The sequence below is a fragment of the Hyperoodon ampullatus genome (assembly GCF_949752795.1).
Source record: "Hyperoodon ampullatus genome assembly, chromosome: 8".
NCBI lineage: Eukaryota > Metazoa > Chordata > Mammalia > Artiodactyla > Ziphiidae > Hyperoodon > Hyperoodon ampullatus.
In genome coordinates, this window is record NC_136921.1 from 71,682,795 (window position 1) to 71,706,481 (window position 23,687).

The window sequence follows — 23,687 nt, forward strand, 5'->3', positions numbered from 1 at the left end:
ATTTTTCATCCCTATAGAAGATTTAATCTTATAAAATCATACTTCAGCTGTGCCATAAGGACAATATAATTATTCACATTTCCATTTTTAATTCCAATTTGCAACTATGAATATTCTAATTTATGTACCCTTTTAATCTGCATGTGGATCCCAAATATTAGTAAAACTATGTTTAAGGTATCCATAATAATGATAATGGACTCATATCTTTAGTGATGTTTTGCATGGGACTAATTGAATAAAGCTGGCATGGTTTTGTTTTAGAAAAACTAACAACCGTTAGTAAGTTGATTGATCAATTTCTGGCTCCTGACGTTTGGATCCATGATGTGAGCATGGAAGTCTTATCATGTTAATCTCCTGGAGACTAAGAACAGTACTCACCAATGCATCATTCTGGTGGGAAAGGAAAATGAAGCATCAGAGTAATAGAAAAAGTCAGTTAATTGTGGGCCCATGGAGAGGATTAAAGTCTAAATTCTTGGCAGGGAATTAATAAACAGAAAAACAACCATGTTATCTGTGTCCCTGATAACCATGTTCTGTTTACCTTGATTCAGATAATGCATAATTATGGATTTCTTCTCTTTTCACATACTCCCTACTAGAATGTGAGCACACATATGTAAATGGATGCATCTGTAAATTAAAATCATATGGAATTTTGGTGTACTTGGTTATGTCTAGTAACATATTGATTTAAGTAGGTCATATTAGGGTGAAGATCACAAGACCCAAGGTTTCTTCTTTTAGAATTTTAAAAATTAATTCTATCTTTGATCCCTACAGGTCATAAAGCCTATGAAAATTCTTTGGGTTTCACAGAGCTTGAAAAAGTAGTATCTTATACTTTTCCACTAGAGTTTTCTTTGATGGCTTTCATGTCTGGGTTCACAAAATATTCCTGTCCAATTTCTTGCTTTAAACAAGAAATTTTCAGATTTATCTCACAGCTGCATTGGTACTATCCTTTAGTGAGAGGAAAAGAAAAAGAATAAAAAGTTGCAGTGAAACATTTAAAAGTCCTTTATTTTTTTCTACTAAAATGTGTGTAATTTAAAACTTCCTAATTATTACTTTTTCTATTATAAATTGATCCATACTTTTCTTACTTTTTCTTTGATTTGAGTTCCATAATGCTACTGTCCTAATGCACTAAAATTGATTTTCATATTATCTAACCATTAGTCTCTATTTGTAATTAACTATCTGAAATTTAATTTTTACTTAATGCTACTGTTTTATGTGTGAAAGGGATATTACTTCTCTTTTTCACATACAAAAAAGTATGTATCAATTCCAATTTATGTCACTATTATCTATAAGCAGTGCTTTAATTTCTTAAGTATTTGTGTTTGTGTGGTTTAGAATTGATTGAATTCCAAGGAGACTTTGAGGACCCATATGTTAAAATACGTTTTGAGAAAAAAATTAAGAGTTTAACCAAAGTGGAATACATTTATAAAAAACAGGGACAGTAAATGTTTTGAAGCACTTGCAATAAAATGATAGCTACACGTGGCACTGAAATTTATTATTATTTTTCTTGAAAAAAAGGAAAAGAGAAAACATATTGGATTGTAACCTTTCATCTGAAAGCATATGTGTACATCCACCAAGACAAAATACACTGGGATCAAAATTCACACACACACACAAACACACACACACACATCATATATATATACCTTCAACAAGCATGTGATGAGACCCTGTTTTTTTTTCCACATCTTTATTGAAGTATAATTACTTTACAATGGTGTGTTAGTTTTTGCTTTATAACAAAGTGAATCAGCTATACATATACATATATCCCCATATCTCCCCCAGCTTACATCTCCCTCCCACCTTCCCTATCCCACCCCTCTAGGTGGTCACGAAGCACGGAGCTGATCTCCTTGTGCTATGCGGCTGCTTCCCACAAGCTATCTATTTTACATTTGGTAGTGTAAATATGTCCATGACACTCTCTCACTTTGTCCCAGCTTATACTTCCCCCTCCGCATATACTCAAGTCCATTCTCTATGTCTGTGTCTTTATTCCTGTCCTGCCCCTAGGTGCTTCAGAACCTTTTTTTTTTTTTTTAGATTCCATATATATGTGTTAGCCTACAGCATTTGTTTTTCTCCTTCTTACTTACTTCACTTGTATGACAGACTCTAGGTCCATCCACCACACTAGAAAAAAATGATTTTCGTTTCTTTTTATGGCTGAGTAATATTCTATTGTATATATGTGCCACATCTTCTTTATTCATTCATCTGTTGATGGACACTTAGGTTGTTTCCACGTCCTGGTAATTGTAAATAATGCTGCAATGAACATTGTGGTACATGACTATTTTTGAATTATGGTTTTCTCAGGGTATATGCCCAGTGGTGGGATTGCTGGATCATATGGTAGTTCTGTTCTTAGCTTTTTAAGGAACCTCCATACAGCTCTCCATAGTGGCTGTATCAATTTACATTCCCACTGACAGTACAAGGGGGTTCCCTTTTTTCCACACCCTCTCCAGCATTTAATTTGGGTAGATTTTGTGATGATGGCCATTCTGACTGGTGTGACATGATATCACATTTTAGTTTTTACTTGCATTTCTCTAATGATTAGTGATGTTGAGCCTCCTTTCATGTGTTTGTTAGCAATCTGTATATCTTCATTGGAGAAATGTCTATTTAGGTCTTCTGCCCATTTTTAGATTCAGTTTTTTCTTGGATATTGAGCTGCATGAGCTGCTTATAAATTTTGGAGATTAATCCTTTGTCAGTTGCTTCATTTGCAAATATTATCTCCTATTCTGAGAGTTGTCTTTTTGTCTTGTTTGTTGTTCCCTTTGCTGTGCAAAAGCTTTTAAGTTTCATTAGGTCCCATTTGTTTATTGTTGGTTTCTTTTCCATTTCTCTAGGAGGTGGGTCAAAAAGGATCTTGCTGTGATTTATGTCACACAGTGTTCTGCCTATATTTTCCTCTAAGAGTTTTATAGTGTCTGGCCTTACACTTAGGACTTTAATCTATTTTGAGTTAATTTTTGTGTATAGTGTTAGGGAGTGTTCTAATTTCATTCTTTTACATGTAGCTGTCCAGTTTTCCCAGCAGCACTTATTGAAGAGACTGTCTTTTCTCCATTGTATACCTTGCCTCATTTATCAAAAATAAGGTGACTGTATGTGTGTAGGTTTATCTCTGGGCTTCCTATCCTGTTCCATTAATCTATATTTCTGTTTTTGTGCACACACCATACTGTCTTTATTGCTGTAGCTTTGTAGTATAGTCTGAAGTCAGGTAGCCTGATTCCTCCAGCTCCATTTTCCTTTCTTAAGATTCCTTTGGCTATTCGGTGTCTTTTGTGTTTCTGTACACCTTGTGAAATTTTTTGTTCTAGTTCTGTGAAAAATGCCATTGGTAGTTTGATAGGGATTGCATTGAATCTGTAGATTGCTTTGGATAGTATAGTCATTTTCACAATGTTGATTCTTCCAATTCAAGAACATGGTATATCTGTACATCTGTTTGTATCATCTTTAATTTCTTTCATCAGTGTCTTATAGTTTTCTGCATACAGGTCTTTTGTGTCCTTGGGTATGTTTATTCCTAGATATTTTATTCTTTTTGTTGCAATGGTAAATGGGAGTGTTTCCTCAATTTCTTCTGAGACTGAACCAGGAAGAAATGGAAAATATGAACAGACCAATCACAAGCACTGATATTGAAACTGTGGTTAAAAATCTTCCAACAAACAAAAGCCCAGGACCGGACAGCTTCACAGGCAAATTCTATCAAACATTTAGAGAAGAGCTAACACCTATCCTTCTCAAACTCTTCCAAAATATAGCAGAGGGAGGAACACTACCAAACTCATTCTATGAGGCCACCATCACCCTGATATAAAAACCAGACAAAGATGTCAAAAAGAAAGAAAACTACAGGCCAATATCACTAATGAACATAGATGCAAAAATCCTCAGCAAAATCCTAGCAAACAGGGCTTCCCTGGTGGCGCAGTGGTTGAGATTCTGCCTGACAATGCAGGGGACACGGGTTCATGCCCCATTCTGGGAAGATCCCACATGCTGCGGAGCGGCTAGGTCCGTGAGCCATGGCCACTGGGCCTGCACGTCCGGAGCCTGTGCTCCTCAATGGGAGAGGCCACAACAGTGAGAGGCCCATGTACCGCAAAAAAAAAAAAAAAAAAAAAAAAAACCCAAAAAAATCCTAGCAAACAGAATCCAACATCACATTAAAAGGATCATACACCATGATCAAGTGGGGTTTATCCCAGGAATGCAAGGATTCTTCAATATATGCATCAATCAGTGTGATACACCATATTAACAAATTGAAGGAGAAAAATCATATGACCACCTCAATAGATGCAGAGAAATCTTTTGACAAAAGTCAACACCCATTTATGATAAAAACCCTCCAGAAAGTAGGCATAGAGGGAACTTACCTCAACATAATGAAGGCCCTTTATGAGAAGCCAACAGCCAACATCATTCTCAATGGTGAAAAACTGAAACCATTTCCACTAAGCTCAGGAACAAGACAAGGCTGTTCACTTTCACCATTATTATTCAACATAGTTTTGGAAGTTTTAGCCACAGCCGTCAGAGAAGAAAAAGAAATAAAAAGAATCCAAATTGGAAAAGAAGAAGTAAAGCTGTCACTGCAGATAACATGATATTTTACATATAGTATCCTAAAGATATTACCTGAAAACTACTACAGCCAATCAATGTATTTGGTAAAGTAACAGGATACAAAATTAATGCACAGAAATCTCTTGCATTCCTACACAATAATGATGAAAATTCTGAAAGCGAAATTAAGGAAACACTCCCATTTACCATTGTAACAAAAAGAATAAAATACTCAGGATTAACTTACCTAAGGAGACAAAAGACCTGTATGCAGAAAACTATAAGACACTGATGAAAGAAATTAAAGATGATACAAATAGATGGAGAGATATACCATGTTCTTGGATTGGAAGAGTCAACACTGTGAAAATGACTATACTACCCAAAGTAATCTACAGATTCAATACAATCCCTATGAAACTACGAATTGTACTTTTCACAGAACTAGAACAAAAATTTCACAATTTGTTTGGAAACACAAAAGACCTTGAATAGTCAAAGCAATCTTGAGAAGAGAAAACGGAGCTGGAGAAATCAGGCTCCTGACTTCAGACTATACTATAAAGCTACAGCAATCAAGACAGTATGGTATGGGCCCCAAAAAGAAATATAGATCAATGGAACAGAATAGGAAGCCCAGAGATAAACCCACGCACCTATGGTCACCTTATTTTCGATAAAGGAGGCAAGAATATACAATGGAGAAATGACAGCCTCTTCAATAACTGGTGCTGGGAAAACTAGACAGCTACATGTAAAAGAATGAAATTAAAACACTCCTTAACACCATAAACAAAAATGAACCTAAGATGGATTAAAGACCTAAATGTAAGGTCAGACACTATAAAACTCTTAGAGGTAAATATAGGCAGAACACTCTATGACATAAATCACAGCAAGATTTTTTTGACCCACCTCCTAGAGAAATGGAAATAAAAACAAAAATAAACAAATGGGACCTAATGAAACTTAAAAGCTTTTGCACAGCAAAGGAAACCATAAACAAGACAAAAAGACAACCCTCAGAATGGGAGAAAATATTTGCAAATGAAACAACTGACAAAGGATTAATCTCCAAAATTTATAAGCAGCTCATGCAGCTTAATATCAAAAAACAAAAAACCCAATCTAAAAATGGGCAGAAGACCTAAACAGACATTTCTCCAAAGAAGATATACAGATTGCCAGCAAACACATGAAAGGAAGCTCAACATCATTAATCATTAAAGAAATGCAAATCAAAACTACAATGAGGTATCACCTCACACCAGGCAGAATGTCCATCACCAAAATATCTACAGACAATAAATCATGGAAAGGGTGTGGAGAAAAGGGAACCCTCTTGCACTGTTGGTGGGAATGTAAATTGATGCAGTCACTATGGAGAACACTATGGATGTTCCTTAAAAAACTAAGAATAGAACTACCGTACGACCCAGTAATCCCACTACTCGGCATATACCCTGAGAAAACCATAATTCCAAAAGAGGCATGTACCACAATGTTCATTGCAGCTCTATTTACAATAGCCAGGACATGGAAGCAACCTCAGTGTCCATTGACAGATGAATGGATAAAGAAGATGTGGCACATATATACAATGGAATATTACTCAGCCATTAAAAAAAAATGAAATTGAGTTATTTGTAGTGAGGTGGATGGACCTAGAGTCTGTCATTCAGAGTGAAGTACGTCTGAAAGAAAAAAAACAAATACCATGTGCTAACACATATATATGGAATCTAAAAAAGTATGGTTCTGAAGAACCTAGGGGCAGGTCAGGAATGAAGACTCAGATGTGGAGAATGGACTTGAGGACACTGGGAGGGGGAAGGGTAATCTGGGACGAAGTGAGAGAGTGGCATGGACATATATACACTACCAAATGTATAATAGGTAGCTAGTGGGAAGCAGCCACATAGTACAGGGAGATCAGCTCGGTCCTTTGTGACCCTAAAGAGGGGTGAGATAGGGAGGGTGGGAGGGAGACACAAGAGGGAGGGGATATAGGATATATGTGTACATATAGCTGATTTACTTTGTTATACAGCAGAAACTAGCACAACATTGTAAAGCAATTATACTGTGATAAAGATGTCAAGAAAATAAAAATAATGCAAAGATGTTGAATAAATTTGAGATAAAGGTCAAAAGAAAACCAGAACTCAAGAATGACAAAATTAATTTCAAATTTGGAATAGGCACATAATTGCCTACTTTTGTGTATTTCTCATATGAATAATCTTAAATGACTGAATATAATTTTATGTTAATAATATTAGTATACATATATATCTCGCCATAGAAGAGAAATAAAAATTCTAGTGTTACAGGGAAGAACTAACCTGACTTCATATTGTGTCTATTTCTTTAAGCTCTAGACTTGTTCTCTATAGATAATTGCTTCCTGCCCAGTCTTGCTAACTCTGCATGTAGGTACATTAATCATAAATAAGATTGTGGCTTATAGCTCGAAGTACACATAATACATATACAAAAGGTGGTTCTTTAGGATGTTAGTCCACCACCTTTTTGGTCTGCTGGCTTTCCGAATAAAGTCACTATTCTTTGTCCCAACACCTTGTCTCTCAACTTACTAGCTTATCATGCAGAGAGCAGTACAAGCTTGGACTCAATAACACTTGCAAGATACAACTAAGATAAGAACTCAAATATGACCCCAGGAAACATATTGAGATGAAAAATTTAAACATCAGCCAGGAAACAGTATCAATATGGCCTTCTTTCTTAAAGTGCATACTTAAAATTCTATTAATTTGATGTTACTTTCCATAAACTTTATAGCATTTTATTTCTCTCTACATGGTAAAGGTGAAATGCATTTCACATTATTATCACTCAGTCTGAACTACTATTTTCTCCATTATTTTCTATTAGTTTTTCCTTTTTATTGCCAACGTTTCCATAAAGAAAGTAGAGTTGCATAAGATGAAGTGATATTGTTTGGATGAACACAGCAATCACAAGCTTCTTAAGGGTTCAACATTACTGCAGGGTCTCAGTGCAGAACTGCCTTAGAAACTATTTCTCATAAGAACCGATCTACGTTAATCTAACCATTCAGGAGGCTCTTCCTCGGGGATGCCATTTATTATTTGGCGTCCAGAAGTTGGCCTCCTGCAAACTGAACTAATCTTGAAAGATAATTTCTGTCTTATTAATGGCTTAGAAAAGTTTCTACATATCTTTCTTTTTATCCAGTTCACATCTAGGTCTGATCCAGAACTGCAACAGAACCCTCTGTTTTCCTAGAAAAGAATTCTACATTCTTGGACAGGGATTTAAGTAGTGTAGAAAGGCAAAAATAGAACTTCTTTAAAGTGTTAAATCAATAATTTCTATAAATTGATCACAAAATGAAAGGCACTGGTTGACATTTTTTCACAGTTTCTTAGTGTACATGTTGTCTAAAAGTACACACTTTCACTTATATCTCATTTACTCTTCACAACTTTCTCCACTCCCAGCATCGTCAGGGACAACTGGAAAACAAGGAGAACACATTTAGATTACCAACAACCATTGAAATGTTATACCATCATATTACCCACTATTCAGGAAACAACAATCCACAGTGCTCCTGTGGATACTTGTGTGTGATATGGACAGCATGAGGGGTGAAGGTGGAGAAGGGAATGAGGTATAAATCTTTGCTAAGTACATTTGAAAAGATTCAAACATCTCTTCCTTCAATTACTGATTTTTCCAGATTCCTAAACCAAATACAGGGAAACATAACCTCACTCTGATTTCTAACTTTCAATAATCTATTTTTGTGAGACTTGTTGCTCTATAAATATATAGTAATAAAAAGAAGGGAGAGAGAATTTTCTAAGTACATTGAAATTCCTTAAATAAGTGACTTCCTTAAATAGTTAGCCAAAATTAAAATTATCTTCCTCTGATTTCATTACTTGAAGTTGATAAATATATTTATTAATGGGCTCACACAGATATTCCCATGAAATTATTTTATCCTGTGTCCCCTTGACAATATTACACACATGCATACACGAACACATACACACAGTTGTTTGGTATTTGTGAGAAAATTGACGCAGGGAGCCCGAAGAGCCTGTTGTTGCTATTTTGGGTCTTTCCTTCTGTCCCAGTATTAGTGCCAACTCAAAACCTCTAGAGAATAATGCAATCTTTTGAAGGAGAGACTCTATTTTTGTTTTGATTTTCTCAGTACACCTTTCACTAATTGTGAAATATTTATAGCAGTACTTTGATTCAAATTAGCTGAGGGGGAAATATTTCTGCTAGGGACATTTTTGTATAGGCAGCATCACTTTTCATCAAAAACCTTCCTGGAAACTAAGTCATTATGTGAATTGCCATGAAAAGCTAGTGTTTTCTCTGAAAATGTACATGATTATATTTCTAACTAAGGAGTTTATATTCAATAAATGAACTTTGATATTGATTTTAAAATAATATGCACCAGTTCTATTAAATGAACCACACAGCTTAATGTAGGCTTCAATGTACTATAGACTACATGTCATTCACAAACATAAACCTCTATTACATAATATACATAACTAGACTAGTGTTATATTACTATAGGCACAATAACCACTCAATAAATATCTCTTAATAATATGAAGAGATTTAAAAATATTTTTGCCATCCTAAGATTTAGATAGAATTCTGAGATGCTTTTGGTGATAAACGCTTATTAAAATTCTTTCCAATTAAGTCAGAACTGATGGCTTCATTTTCTATAAGTACATTTCCTTATGTTCTTTGAACTTATATCCTACAGCCAACTGATCTGCTCATAGATTACACAGCCTGCACTCAATGGATGCAAGCACATAGCAGAAGATCATTTTCTTATCTGTTGTTTTTTAACTGGTATGTTTAAATAATTTATATTTAATATATTTATTGATAAGATTTAATTTAGTTTTATAATTTTATTATTTGTTTCCTTTTATTTTTGTTCCTTTTTTCCCCCTTCTCTTCCTCCTTTCAAGTTATTTGAACAATTTTGAGCATTCCATTTTAATTTAACTATTTTGCTTTTGACTACATCTCTTTGTATATTTTTAATGGTATCTCTATGGATTAAATTGTAAACACAACTTTTTACACTCCAATTAGAGTCAATATTTACCTCTTTAAGTATAATGTACCATCTGAACCACTGTACAGGTCCCTTTACCCTCTCTGATTACGTTATAGTTTCTTACATCTACAAACAGACAATATTATAAGTTATGGTTTTAACACCCAAACATATTTTGAAGAACTCAAGAGAAGAATAATCCATTATATTTACCCAGATATATATCATTTGGGTTATTTTTCCTTTGTTCTTAATTTCCAAGTTTCCTTCTGGAGCCATTTCCATTTTGTATGCAAAACTTTCTTATCAATTTAGGGCAGATCTGCTGGAAGAACCATTCCCTTAGTGCTCTTTTTTTCAGAGAATGTCTTTATGTCATTTCATTCATGAAATTTAATTACACTGCATGTAGAATTTTGTATCGAAATTTCTTTTTTTTCAGCAGTTTACAAATATTGCATCATTACTTTCAGGCCTCCATAGTTTTGCATGGGAAATCCACAATCACTCCAGTTACTGTTCCTGTGTGGCAGGCTTCTCAGTTTTGCACTTTTGACATTTTGGACCAGATATTTCTTTGTTGTGTACATGTTTATGTGTGTGGTGGGGAATGGGGGCCTGAGCATTGTAGGATGTTAAATGCCGTCTATGTCCTCTACCAAATAGGAGATTTTGAATTGTGGGAGGTGAATGATGTCCATCTTGCTTTACTGTAAAGAGGTTGGATTGTGTTTAAAATTGGAATCTAAAGAATCCCAGTTAAATATATATTTCATTTCCTCTCTTGGAACAAGTAGAGTCCACAAAAGGCTCTAGAAAACCATCCTGTCACCACTGATGATCCTTTAATCTGTCACAAGGTGCCTCAAAATAATTCACAGTTTTTTGAGAGAGGATGAGGAATCCATAAAATTTTCCAAATGCTTTATTTGGGCCATAAGAAAACCACATGAAGGTGCCAGGCTCTCTAAATGTTAGGATTACTGTTGCCTTCTTCTTAAGACAAATCCATAGGCGTTTTCCTGGAGTTGTCTCTGTCTCCACCCTGGTGCCTACTCCTGGGCTTGGGGGTCACGTGAACCCTTCAGTGTCTCAGTCTAATCAAATCAAGGTGAAATAATAAAAGCATTGGAAAAACCATCCATTCCAAAAAAATATTTACAAAAAAACCCCGTCTGTTAAATTTTCTATGTTCATTCAGTTAACTTCCTTTGGGGTAACACACCTGTATTATTAGATTGCATATTATTCAAGCAAATCTAACTTTAAACTTGCCTGATGTTTTCTAAGTATAGACAACATATGAGATGGACTTCAGTCACATTTATATTTTTCAGGTTCTCATTTATTAAATATTGATTCTAATTAGATCATGTTTAAGAGCAAAGAGAGATTTTCTCAAAGACAATGGGCTCCTTTTCTGTACATCTTACTGTAAGTGGAAAAAAATAAAACAAAAACAGATAGAAGACCAATGTCAGTATGAGCGTATTTTACAATATGAATTAAAATTTCAAAATAAATAATATTATATTAAGGCTAAATGTAATTCATAAAGTATATTAATGTTCATGTTTCTACCTATAGGATAATATTTATTATCAGTGTGTTCTAGAATTTTTTTCAATGTTTGCTACTGTTAATACATAGTGAGATTTTTAATTTCTTAACTTGTCCCCTAGGAATCACCAAGTAGGGATCAGGGGCAAGTAACACAGTGCCTGGCATATAATAGGCACTAAGTAAATGTCAAACATACATGAATCTGGATCAATTAAATGGGGGATTATACTGACATCAGCAAAAATAAGTTTAGAAATAACAGCTCATATACCTATAAGAAAGCATTCTCTCCTACCCATTGCTGTGTCACATTAGCCTTGATGGATACTGAGAGGAAAATTTGAGGTTATATGCACTATAGCTGAGTTGTTATATGAATTACTCTGTAATTTCTCTACCACTGATTTAGAAATTGATGTTCAGGAAATCAAGTTTATTTTCAGATAAGGACAGTTAGAATTACTTGTACCCAGTTCAGGTGGAGAATTCTTGCAGAAACAAATATGCTATAGTGAGTTAGCAGGGAGGCCTGTTTAATTTTTAATTAATTAATAAATCCATTTATTTGCCAAATGTGTCGAAAGTATTCCTATGTTTTAGGCAAATAGGATATAGCTTTCCCTAAAAAAGCCTAACAGCAGACAGATAATTAAACACATAACTGTAATTAATGTGCTAAATACTAAAGTAGAGAAACAATGAATAGAATGAGTCATTCTCATTTCAGAGGTCATGAAAAATCTTACAAACATAAACTTTCCAACAGGGTCTTAAGTGAGGTGTAGAAGTTTCCCAGGAATTATGATAAGGGAAGAAAATATGGAGGGCATTCCAGGTAATATCTTGAAGAAATATGACACATTTGGGTTATCACAAGTTGTTCAATGTGTTCAAAGGGTAAGTTGCAGGAGAGCAACAGAGAGAGAAACAGGCATGGACCAGATCACGAAAAGCCTTGATGATATGCCATACTTTAAAAACTACTCCTATAGCTTCATAAAGGTAACTCAAATATTTATGTCTAGGTTTGGGCTCTGTCTTGATTTTCAGGTACATATTTTCAACTACTTTCCAAGCATTTCTCATGTGCATGTTTCAAAGATAATATGTTCCAACTGGAACTCATTCTCTCTCTGTCTGTCTCTCTGTCTCTTCCTATCCCAGACTTTTCCAAAGAGAAACCATCCAACATGACTGCCATGGCAGATTTTAACAGATAAGTCTCTTATCCTAAACTTTCATGTGAATGTTTTTGTAAGTATTAGAAGCACGTTTTTTTTTTTTTGACCATGCCACCTGGCATATGGGATCTTAGTTCCCTGACCAGGGATCGAACCTGCACCCCCTGCATTGGAAATACAGAGTCTTAACTACTGGACCACCAGGGAAGTCCCTGTTACTGTTGTTTTAAAGTGTTCAAACTTCAAAGAAAAAAATACTTCTCTACATGGTTTTCACATAATTCTGGGTTGGAAAATTTGTGGGAGACAAATACTAGGGAAATTGTGATGATAGCATATTGGATCAGGGAGGCATTTTTCCCTGAGCAATGAGATTTATTCTAGCAATGAGTTTTAATTTTAGAAAAGGGAAACTGGTCAAATCCTTTCAAAGAAGCTTTGGTAGACTGTCCAAATCTATATATTTCCAAGTATCTGAATGTCTCTCCTTCTTTGACACATGAGCAAACGTCTCCAAAAAAAGCAAACAAGCTAACACAAACGAGGGGCAATTGCAAATTAGTTTGATTTACAATTGATTTAGGGCCATTTTAAGTATGTTCTGGACATAAATTATGAACCAGAAGAGTGTGTTGAAGTTCTGTTTATATTGGATGCTACCACTGTGATTCTAACATATTTTCCAACATAACAGTTTAGTCATAAAAGAGCTAGATAACGTTTATCCTTAGATAGATCAGAGAGAAGAGAATCTGCCTCATTTGGGGTAATCCATGCTGAGAGGAAAATAGACAAAATCACCATGTCTTGTGTGATAGAGTCATGAATTTTCACCCTTGCACTTTCAGGGTATAGTAGTGTAAATGTTTGTTGGAAATAATAACTCTATAAGAAAATTTGGTTTTTCTGAATATATTTTGAAGACATAAATCTAATTACATCCAAAAAGTTTAAAATGTTAAAATTGAAAAAATACATCTCAAGAAGTAGTTTTTAGTTGTATATGTTGCATTTTCTTACAGTTCAGTGTATCTTTAAAGTGATAAAAAATAGCTAAACTAAATGTTTTCAAATTTTTGAATGTTTGTCTCACTCCATAAAATGTTTAAAATTAATTGGTATGCTCTTTTATATACTAAACATCTATGAGAATATTCTGCATGCAACAGATACTTTATGCCATGGGATAAAGATTTTATAAAGTGAGCAAGAGATTTTCAATATTTAGGTTTTCTCTAGGTTTTGATTTTCATGAAGCCACAATATTATTTTTTGTATAAATTATAAGCATAGATTTTCTTTATGATTGGTGTATTATTGCTAATGATTTTAATTTAACATAAGTATTATTATTTTGATGAATTTTTCTCCTTCACATTAAATATAATTTGAGTTGAGTCATAAATCTTTATTTCAATTGTACTTAGTTTTGATTCCCAGCCTTTATTAAATAAATCATGGATGTAATTTATTTTGCTTTCCATTAAATCATTACTTTCTAGGTCATGAAGGCTATGGTCACCAAAGCCTCAACAGTGTCATTTTTATAAGATTTTTTCATCAATTCACATAAACTATATCCACTTAAACTATTATTAGGTGAAGAATTCCTTTTGCTCAGTCTTCCTACTAATACTCCTTGTGTATAACATTGATGTAGTTTAATTGTGATTTATTTATTCTTATTATTCCTGATTTATTGTTTTTATTATTTTGCAGTTATTCTATATCTTCAGTAAAACTGAATTATCAAATGCAATGATGGTATCAAGCTTGAATTGTTATCTTGATAATTATAAGGGCACATTTTAACGTTAGCTAGAAAGCACCAGGAATGGTCTTAATATGATATTTAGAAGATGTATTATTATATCTCTATCGATCTAACTTCAGTAAAATTAAAGTTATATAATATTTTGCATACCTTAACATGTTTGATACTCACAAATGGCCTTCTTATGAATTACATAACAATAACACTATTATTCCTGTGTTGATAATCAGCAAAAGAAGTAACAAGGAGACTGAGTGACTTGCTTAAGAATATCTAATAACGATCAAGTCAGAGAAAGAGTCAAAGTTTTAACAAAGCTAGGATAAGAGCTCATGGTGCTACACTGTTAAGGAAACTGAAAGAAATTTACAGTTTGAAAGAGAACTAGGCAGTGTAGGTCTTCTGAAAGCTAGAGAGCACCTAGTAACTCCCCTCTGAGAGATAGCACCTACTCAGCCCTGAAAATTATTGTCATGTCACTCCATTATTATTGGATATATCTGTTTTTCCTGAGAAGCTAGATATTTGGACTTTTGTATGAAATGCCCTGATTGTTAATTATTGGTTCAAATATACTGTTAAGACGTATGCAAGACACATGAACCATACTTACTGAGAGGTAAGGAATATCTGTAGACTCTGAGAAGTATTCCATATGGAGTAAGGATGATATGCTATCATCCTTGATATGAACTGGTCAGGCTTTCTAACCAGTCAGCAGACAGATTGTAGGTGTGGTTTCTCAGGAGAGGCAAAACTGAGTTGCATTTAAGGAATGAAGGGTAGTTTAACTAGGGGAAAAGAAAATGAAAGGTCATTCCTGATGAGAGAGAATTGCAATTGTAAAACCATAGAAGTAAGATTATGGTATTCAAAAACTGCTAGAACTTGTAGACTTAAAACATTGAGTGACGTTAGCAATGGCAAGAGATTATTGGTAACAAAGGCATTCTATTGCTTATACTGCAGTAGCTAGGCCTTAGCATAGCCCTGTGTCAAGGGAGCTGCCTGAAGCATTCCCGGTTTAATAGGAGGCCATATTCCATTCCCACAACCCTGACCCTGTCAGGCTGAGCATCTGAACAAAGGGATCTAATTTATAGAATTGGTGACCTTTGGGGATTTTTTAATATAGTCTTTCTGGATTTCTGGAAAATTAATATATCTTGTCTCCTTTTATTAAAATATTTGTTTAGAAATTATGACCATATAGATTTGCTAGAGAATTCTGAATATATTGGCCATAGACAGAAAAGCTGAGACTGAAAGTAAATAGCACAGTAAGAAGAATGTAAATGTGCATATAATGGAGAAGGTAAAGTGATCACTGTAAAAAAAAAGTGTATTATAAGTAATAAGCCAAAAGGAATATTTTCTACTGTGTAATAGTCCTGAAAAACTATAGATGTAATTTACTTTACACAGCTGCTATATTCATGAGATCTTGACAGCTAATTAAATTTTGATTAAGTCATATTATGAATAGACTTAGGTTAGTATTACAATACTTATGAGAGGGTCCACTTATAAAACAACTCCATTTGAAATTTCAATAGTCAATCCTTACTTTATTGGTTTAATTAGTTTGAATTAATTATTTAATTAGTGTATAATTACTAGGTGGATTTCAAAAAAATTCTTTTCAGAAGATTCATACATATTTTATTCAAGAATTAAGCTACTTGACTTTTAGTGGTGTATTTTTCTAATGAATAAAAAAGAAATAACACTCCAGGAGAGAACTGGTGTTCACAATGTACCTACTAAATTATTTCATTGTTACCTTAATTTTCAAGATGACTATAGGGCATTTTTCTAATTTATGAAGGAATAAATCAAGGTTTGGGGAAAGCAAGTAACTGATCAATATTAAACAACAGAGTGTTTCCATATTGGCCTGACTTAAAGAATATGCTTTTCAGATATTATTCTGTGGAGTATTTCATTGGTACAAATAGACATCTGTGCCTTTAAAAAGAAAAACAGTTTTAAAATTCCATGATTTTTCAACTTTTTTTGAAAGTATTTATCTTCACTCTGACTTATTTATGACAGAGCTGAACTCTTTCTTTCTGCTGAATCTGAGATGCTGAACCGATATCATAGCTAGCCATAGTTGGTAATAGCCTGTGGGAGTCTAAGAATAGTATGTATAGTAACTTCTTATATTACTAAAAATATGTTAAAAGTAAACACTAGCTGAGTTTTAAGGCAATGTTGCTCAACTCTGGCTATGTTTTATAATTATGGTGGTAACTTTATAAAAATATACCTTTGCTTAGGCTCTGCTCCAGATCATTTACACCCGAATCACTGAGAAAAGAACCCAGGCATCCGAAGTTTTAAAGTTATCTAGATGATTCAATGTATCAGCCAAAATTTAGAACTACTACTTTTACATTTGAGTCTGAGTAATATTGTCCAAAATCTTACATGAGATAATAAGGTCTGCTAGTTTCCTTTTTTTATTTTTTGGGAGCTCATCATGCTGTGCAACAGTAAACTGCAACGTGATGAAGTTGCCATTCGTTATAATCTATTGGGTTAACAGATTCCCCTACAGGAGAAAATGTTTCAGACTGTGTTACTAATCCATCCAGTATACGACTTTCCAAATGACATATGGAATTTTGTCATTTTAAGGTTACTTAAGTGACAGACAATTCATTTCATTATGATATAAAGAGAATATTTTCAATTGTTTAAATTATAAGTGTGCATAGTTAAATCAATTCTTTCTAGCTTTTGGTTTTAATAAATTTATAATATGTATTTGATGTAATGCAAATATATTTTTATTATATCATTTGCTATTTCAGAAACATTAGTTTTAATGGGTAGATGAGTGGTCTATTGTTGAAAACGCTTATGTACTTACAAACAGAATTTTAAAAAATGATATATGAGGAGCAAGCTCATTTTCTCCCTGAAGGGAAAATAATATCTTTATGTGAAAATACACAAATGGATTAGAAAAAAACAAACATAATTGAAAGAGAAAAACATGACTAAATCAGATCTGTAATAAATGGAGCTAAATAACATTTGAAACCAGAATGTGGGTAAAAAAAAAGAGAAAAATTTTGGAATCTTATTAGCTCACACACACAATTTCCACAAATGTAGATAAAGCATATTTGGAATTCACATAATAAACCATTTTGATTCTTATTTGTGCATTTAAAAAATTCCTAAATAGAGTTCAACTTCAATTTTATGATATAATATATAATATTTGTGTAGTTTACCATTAATAATATCCCAAGGTGCAGTAAGTAAGAAATAGAATTTAAAACTTAATGATTGGGTGAGCTTCAAGATGGCAGAAGAATAAGACGGAGAGATCACATTCCTCCCCACAAATACATCAGAAATACATCAACATGTGGAACAGCTCCTACAGAACACCTACTGAACGCTGGCAGAAGACCTCAGATCTCCCAAAAGGCAAGAAACTCCCCCCAAACCTGGGTAGGGCAAAAGAAAAAAGAAAAAACAGAGACAAAAGAATAGGGATGGGACCTGCACCAGTGGGAGGGAGCTGTGAAGAAGGAAAGGTTTCCACACACTAGAAGCCCCTTTGCGGGTGGAGACGGGGGTGGCAGAGGGGGGGAATCTTCGGAGCCTCGGAGGAGAGCGCAGCAACAGGAGTGCGGAGGGCAAAGCAGAGAGATTCCCACACAGAGGATCGGTGCCGACCAGCACTCACCACCCCGAGAGGCTTGTCTTCTCACGCGCTGGGGCGGGCGGGGCTGGGAGATGAGGCTCGGGCTTCGGTTGGAGCGCACGGAGAGGACTGGGGTTGGCGGCGTGAAGACAGCCTGCAAGGGGTTAGTGCACCACGTCTAGCCGGGAGGGAGTCCGGGGAAAAGCCTGGACCTGCTGAAGAGGCAAGAGACTTTTTCTTGCCTCTTCGTTTCCTGGTGCACGAGGAGAGGGTATTAAGAGCGCTGCTTAAAGGATCTCCAGAGATGGGAACGAGCCGTGGCTATCAGTGCGGACCCCAGAGACGGGCTTGAGACACTAAGGCTGCTGCTACCGCCACCAAGAAGCCTGTGAGTGAGCACAGGTCACTCTCCACACCTGCCCTCCCGGGAGGCTGTGCAGACCACCACTGCCAGGGTCCTGTGATCCAGGGACAACTTCCCTGGGAGAACGCACGGAGCTCCTCAGGCTGGTGCAACGTCCTGCCGGCCTCTGCCGCCGCAGGGACACCTAACATCCGTACCCCTCCCTCCCCCTGCCCTGAGTGAGCCAGAGCCCCCAACTCAGCTGCTCCTTTAACCCCACCCTGTCTGAGTGAAGAAAACATGCCCTCAGGCGACCTACACGCAAAGGCGGGTCCAAATACAAAGCTGAACCCCAAGACCTGTGCAAGCAAAGAAGAGAAAGGGAAATTTCTCCCAGCAGCCTCAGCAGCAATGGATTAATCTCCACAAACAACTTGATGTGCCCTGTATCTGTGGAATACCTGAATAAACAAAGAATCATCCTGAACTGAGGAGGTGAACTTTGGGAGCAATGATATATATATGTATATATATATATATTTTTTTTTTTCCCTTTTTCTCTTTTTGTGAGTGTGTATGTGTATGCTTCTGTGTGTGATTTTGTCTGTATGGCTTTGATTTTACCATTTGTCCTAGGGTTGTGTCTGTCCTTTTTTTTTTTTTTGGTATAGTTTTTTAGCACTTGTTATCATTGGTGGGTTTATTTTTTGGTTGGTTCCTCTCTTCTTTCTTTCTTCTTTTTTTTTTTTTACTACTTAAAAAAATTTTTTAATAATTATTTATTATTTTAATAACTTTATTTTATTTTATCTTCTTTCTTTTCTCTCTTTCTTTCTTTCCTCTCTTTCTTTCTTTCTTTCTTCCTTTCCTTTCTCTATTTCTCCCTTTTATTCTGAGCCATGTGGATGACAGGCTGTTCGTGCTCCAGCCAGGCATCAGGGTGGCACCTCCGAGGTGGGAGAGCCAAGTTCAGGACACTGGTCCACAAGAGACCTCCAAGCTCCATGTAATATCAAATGGTGAAAATCTCCCAGAGATCACCATCTCAACGCCAAGACCCAGAGCTCCACTCAACGACCAGCAAGCTACAGTGCTAGACACCCTACTCCAAACAACTAGCAAGACAGGAACACAACCACATTCATTAGCAGAGAGGCTGCCTAAAATCATAATAAGGCCACAGACACCCCAAAACACACCACCAGATGTGGGCCTCCCCACCAGAAAGACAAGATCCAGCCTCATCCAACAGAATACAGGCACTAGGCCACTCCACCAGGAATCCTACACAACCCACTGAACCAAAATTAGTGACTGGGGACAGACACCAAAACCAACAGGAACTATGAACCTGAAGCCTGTGAAAAGGAGACCCCAAACACAGTAAGTTAAGCAAAATGAGAAGACAGTGAAACTTACAGTAGATGAAGGAGCAAGGCAAAAACCCACCAGACCAAACAAATGAAGAGGAAATAGGCAGTTTACCCTGAAAAAGAATTCAAAATAATGATAGTAAAGATATCCAAAATCTTGGAAATAGACTGGAGAAAATACAAGAAACATTTAACAAGGACCTAGAAGAACTAAACAGCAAACAAATAGTGATGAACAACACAGTAAATTAAATTAAAAAATCTCTACAGGGATCAATAGCAGAATAACTTAGGCAGAAGAACGGATAAGTGACCTGGAAGATAAAATAGCAGAAATAAGTACTGCAGAGCAGAATAAAGAAAAAATAATGAAAAGAATTGAGGAGAGTCTCAGAGACCTCTGGGACAACATTAAATGCACCAACATCCAAAATATATGGGTCCCAGAAGAAGAAGAGAAAAAGGGACTGAGAAAATATTTGAACAGATTACTGTTGAAAACTTCCCTAATATGGTAAAGGAAATAGTTAATCAAGTCCAGAACGCACAAAGAGTCCAATACAGGATAAAGTCAAGGAGAAACATGCTGAAAAACATATTCATCAAACTATCACAAATTAAATACAAGGAAAATATATTAAAAGCAGCAAGGGAAAAACAAAAAATAACATACAAGGAAATCCCCATAAGGTTAACAGCTGATCTTTAAGCAGAAACTTTGCAAGCAAGAAGGGAGTGGCAGGGCATATTTAAAGTGATGAAGGAGAAAAACCTACAACTAAGGTTACTCTACCCAGCAAGGATCTCTTTCAGATTTGATGGAGAAATTATTACCTTAACAGACAAGCAAAAGCTAAGAGAATTCAACACCACCAAACCAGCTCTACAACAAATGCTAAAGGAATTTCTCTAGGGAGGAAAAGAGAAGGAAAAGACCTACAATAACAAAACCAAAACAAATAAGAAAGTGGTAATAGGAACATATATATTGATAATTACCTTAAGTGTAAATGGATTAAATGCTCCAACCAAAACACATAGACTGGCTGAAGGGATACAAAAATAAGACCCATATATCTGTTGTCTACAAGAGACCCACTTCAGACCTAGGGACACATACAGACTGAAAGTGAGGAAATGGAAAAAGATATTCCATGCAAATGGAAATCAGAAGAAAGGTGAAGTAGCAATTCTCTTATCAGACAAAATAGACTTTAAAACAAAGATTATTACAAGAGACACAGAAGGACGCTACATAATGATCAAGGGATCAATCCAAGAAGAATATCTAACAATTCTAAATATTTATGCACCAAACGTAGGAGCACCTCAACACATAAGGCAAATACTAACAGCCATAAAATGGGAAATCAACAGTAACACACTCATAGTAGGGGACTTTAACACCCCACTTTCACCAATGGACAGATCATCCAAAATGAAAATAAATAAGGAAACACAAGCTTTAAATGATACATTAAACAAGGTGGACTTAATTGATATTTATAGGACATTCCATCCAAAAACAACAGAATACACATTGTTCTCAAGTGCTCATGGAACATTCTTCAGGATAGATCATATATTGGGTCACAAATCAAGCCTTGGTAAATTTAAGAAAATTGAAGCCATATCAAGTATCTTTTCTGACTGCAACACTATGAGACTAGATATCAATTACAGGAAAAAATCTGTAAAAAATACAAAAACATGGAGACTAAACAATACACTACTTAATAACCAAGAGATCACTGAGGAAATCAAAGAGGAAGTCAAAAAATACCTAGAGACAAATGACAATGAAAGCATGATAACCCAAAATGTATGTGATGCAGCAAAAGCAGTTCTAAGAGGGAAGTGTATAGCAATACTATCCTACATTAAGAAACAAGCAACATCTCAAATAAACAACCTAACCTTACACCTAAAGCAATTAGAGAAAGAAGAACAAAAAACCCCCAAAGTTAGCAGGAGGAAAGAAATCATAAAGTTCAGATCAAAAATAAATGAAAAAGAACAGAAGGAAATGATAGCAAAGATCAATAAAACTGAAAGCTGGATCTTTGGAAGATAAACGAAATTGATAAAACATTAGCCAGACTCATCAAGAAAAAAAGGGAGAAGACTCAAATCAATAGAATTAGAAATGAAAAAGGAGAAGTAACAACTGACACTGCAGAAATACAAAGGATCATGAGAGTTTAATACAAGCAATTATATGCCAATAAAATGGACAACCTGGAAGAAATGGACAAATTCTTAGAAATGCACAACCTTCTGAGACTGAACCAGGAAGAAATGGAAAATATGGACAGACCAATCACAAGCACTGGAATTGAAACTGTGATTAAAAATCTTCCAACAAACAAAAGCCCAGGACCAGATAGCTTCACAGGCAAATTCTATCAAACATTTAGACAAGAGCTAACACCTCTCCTTCTCAAACTCTTCCAAAATATAGCAGAGGGAGAAACACCCCCAAAATCATTCTATGAGGCCACCATCACCCTGATACAAAAACCAGACAAAGATGTCAAAAAGAAAGAAAACTACAGACCAATATCACTGATGAACGTAGATGCAAAAATCCTCAACAAAATACCAGCAAACAGAATCCAACAGCACATTAAAAGGATCATACACCATGATCAAGTGGGATTTATCCCAGGGGTGCAAGTATTCTTCAATACACGCAAATTAATCAGTGTGATACACCATATTAACATATTGCAGGAGAAAAACCATATGACCACCTCAATAGATGCAGAGAAAGCTTTTGACAAAATTCAACACCGATTTATGATAAAAACCCTCCAGAAAGTAGGCACAGAGGGAACTTTCCTCAACATAATAAAGACCATATATGACAAACCCAAAGTCAACATCATCCTCAATGATGAAAAACTGAAACTATTTCCACTAGGATCAGGAACAATATGAGGTTGCCCACTCTCATCACTATTATTCAACATAGTTGTGGAAGTTTTAGCCACAGCAATCAGAGAAGAAAAAGAAATGAAAGGAATCCAAATCAGAAAAGAAGAAGTAAAGCTGTCACTGTTTGCAGATGACATGATACTATACATAGAGAATTCTAAAGATGCTACCAGAAAGCTACTAAAGCTAATCAAGTAATTTGGTAAAGTGGCAGGATACAAAATTAATGCACAGAAATCACTTGCATTCCTATACACTAATGATGAAAAATCTGAAAGTGAAATTAAGAAAACACTCCCATTTACCTTTGCAACAAAAAGAATAAAATATCTAGGAATAAACGTACCTAAGGAGACAAAAGACCTGTATGCAGAAAATTATAAGACACTGATTAAAGAAATTTAAGGTGATACAAATAGATGGAGAGATATACCATGTTCTTGGATTGGAAGAATCAAAGTTGTGAAAATTACTATGGTACCCAAAGCAATCTACAGATTCAATGCAATCCCTATTAAACTACCACTGGCATTTTCCACAGAACTAGAACAAAAAATTTCACAATTTGTATGGAAACACAAAAGACCCTGAAGAGCCAAAGCAATCTTGAGAAAGAAAAACGGGGCTGGAGGAATCAGGCTCCCTGACTTCAGACTATACTACAAAGCTACAGTAATAAACACAGTATATTACTGGCACAAAAACAGAAAAATACAGAAATGGAACAGGATAGAAAGCCTGGAGATAAACCCTCACATACATGGTCACCTTATCTTTGATAAAGGAGGCAAGAATATACAGTGGAGAAAAGACAGCCTCTTCAATAAGTGGTGCTGGGAAAACTGGACAGCTACATGTAAAAGAATGAAATTAGAACACTCCCTAACACCATACACAAAAGTAAACTCAAAATGGATTAAAGACCTACATGTAAGGCCAGAGACTCTAAAACTCTTAGAGGAAATATAGACAGAACACTCTATGACATAAATCACAGCAAGATCCTTCTTGACCCACTTCTTAGAGAAATGGAAATAAAAACAATAAACAAATGGGACCTAATGAAACTTAAAAGCTTTTGCACAGCGAAGGAAACCATATACAAGATGA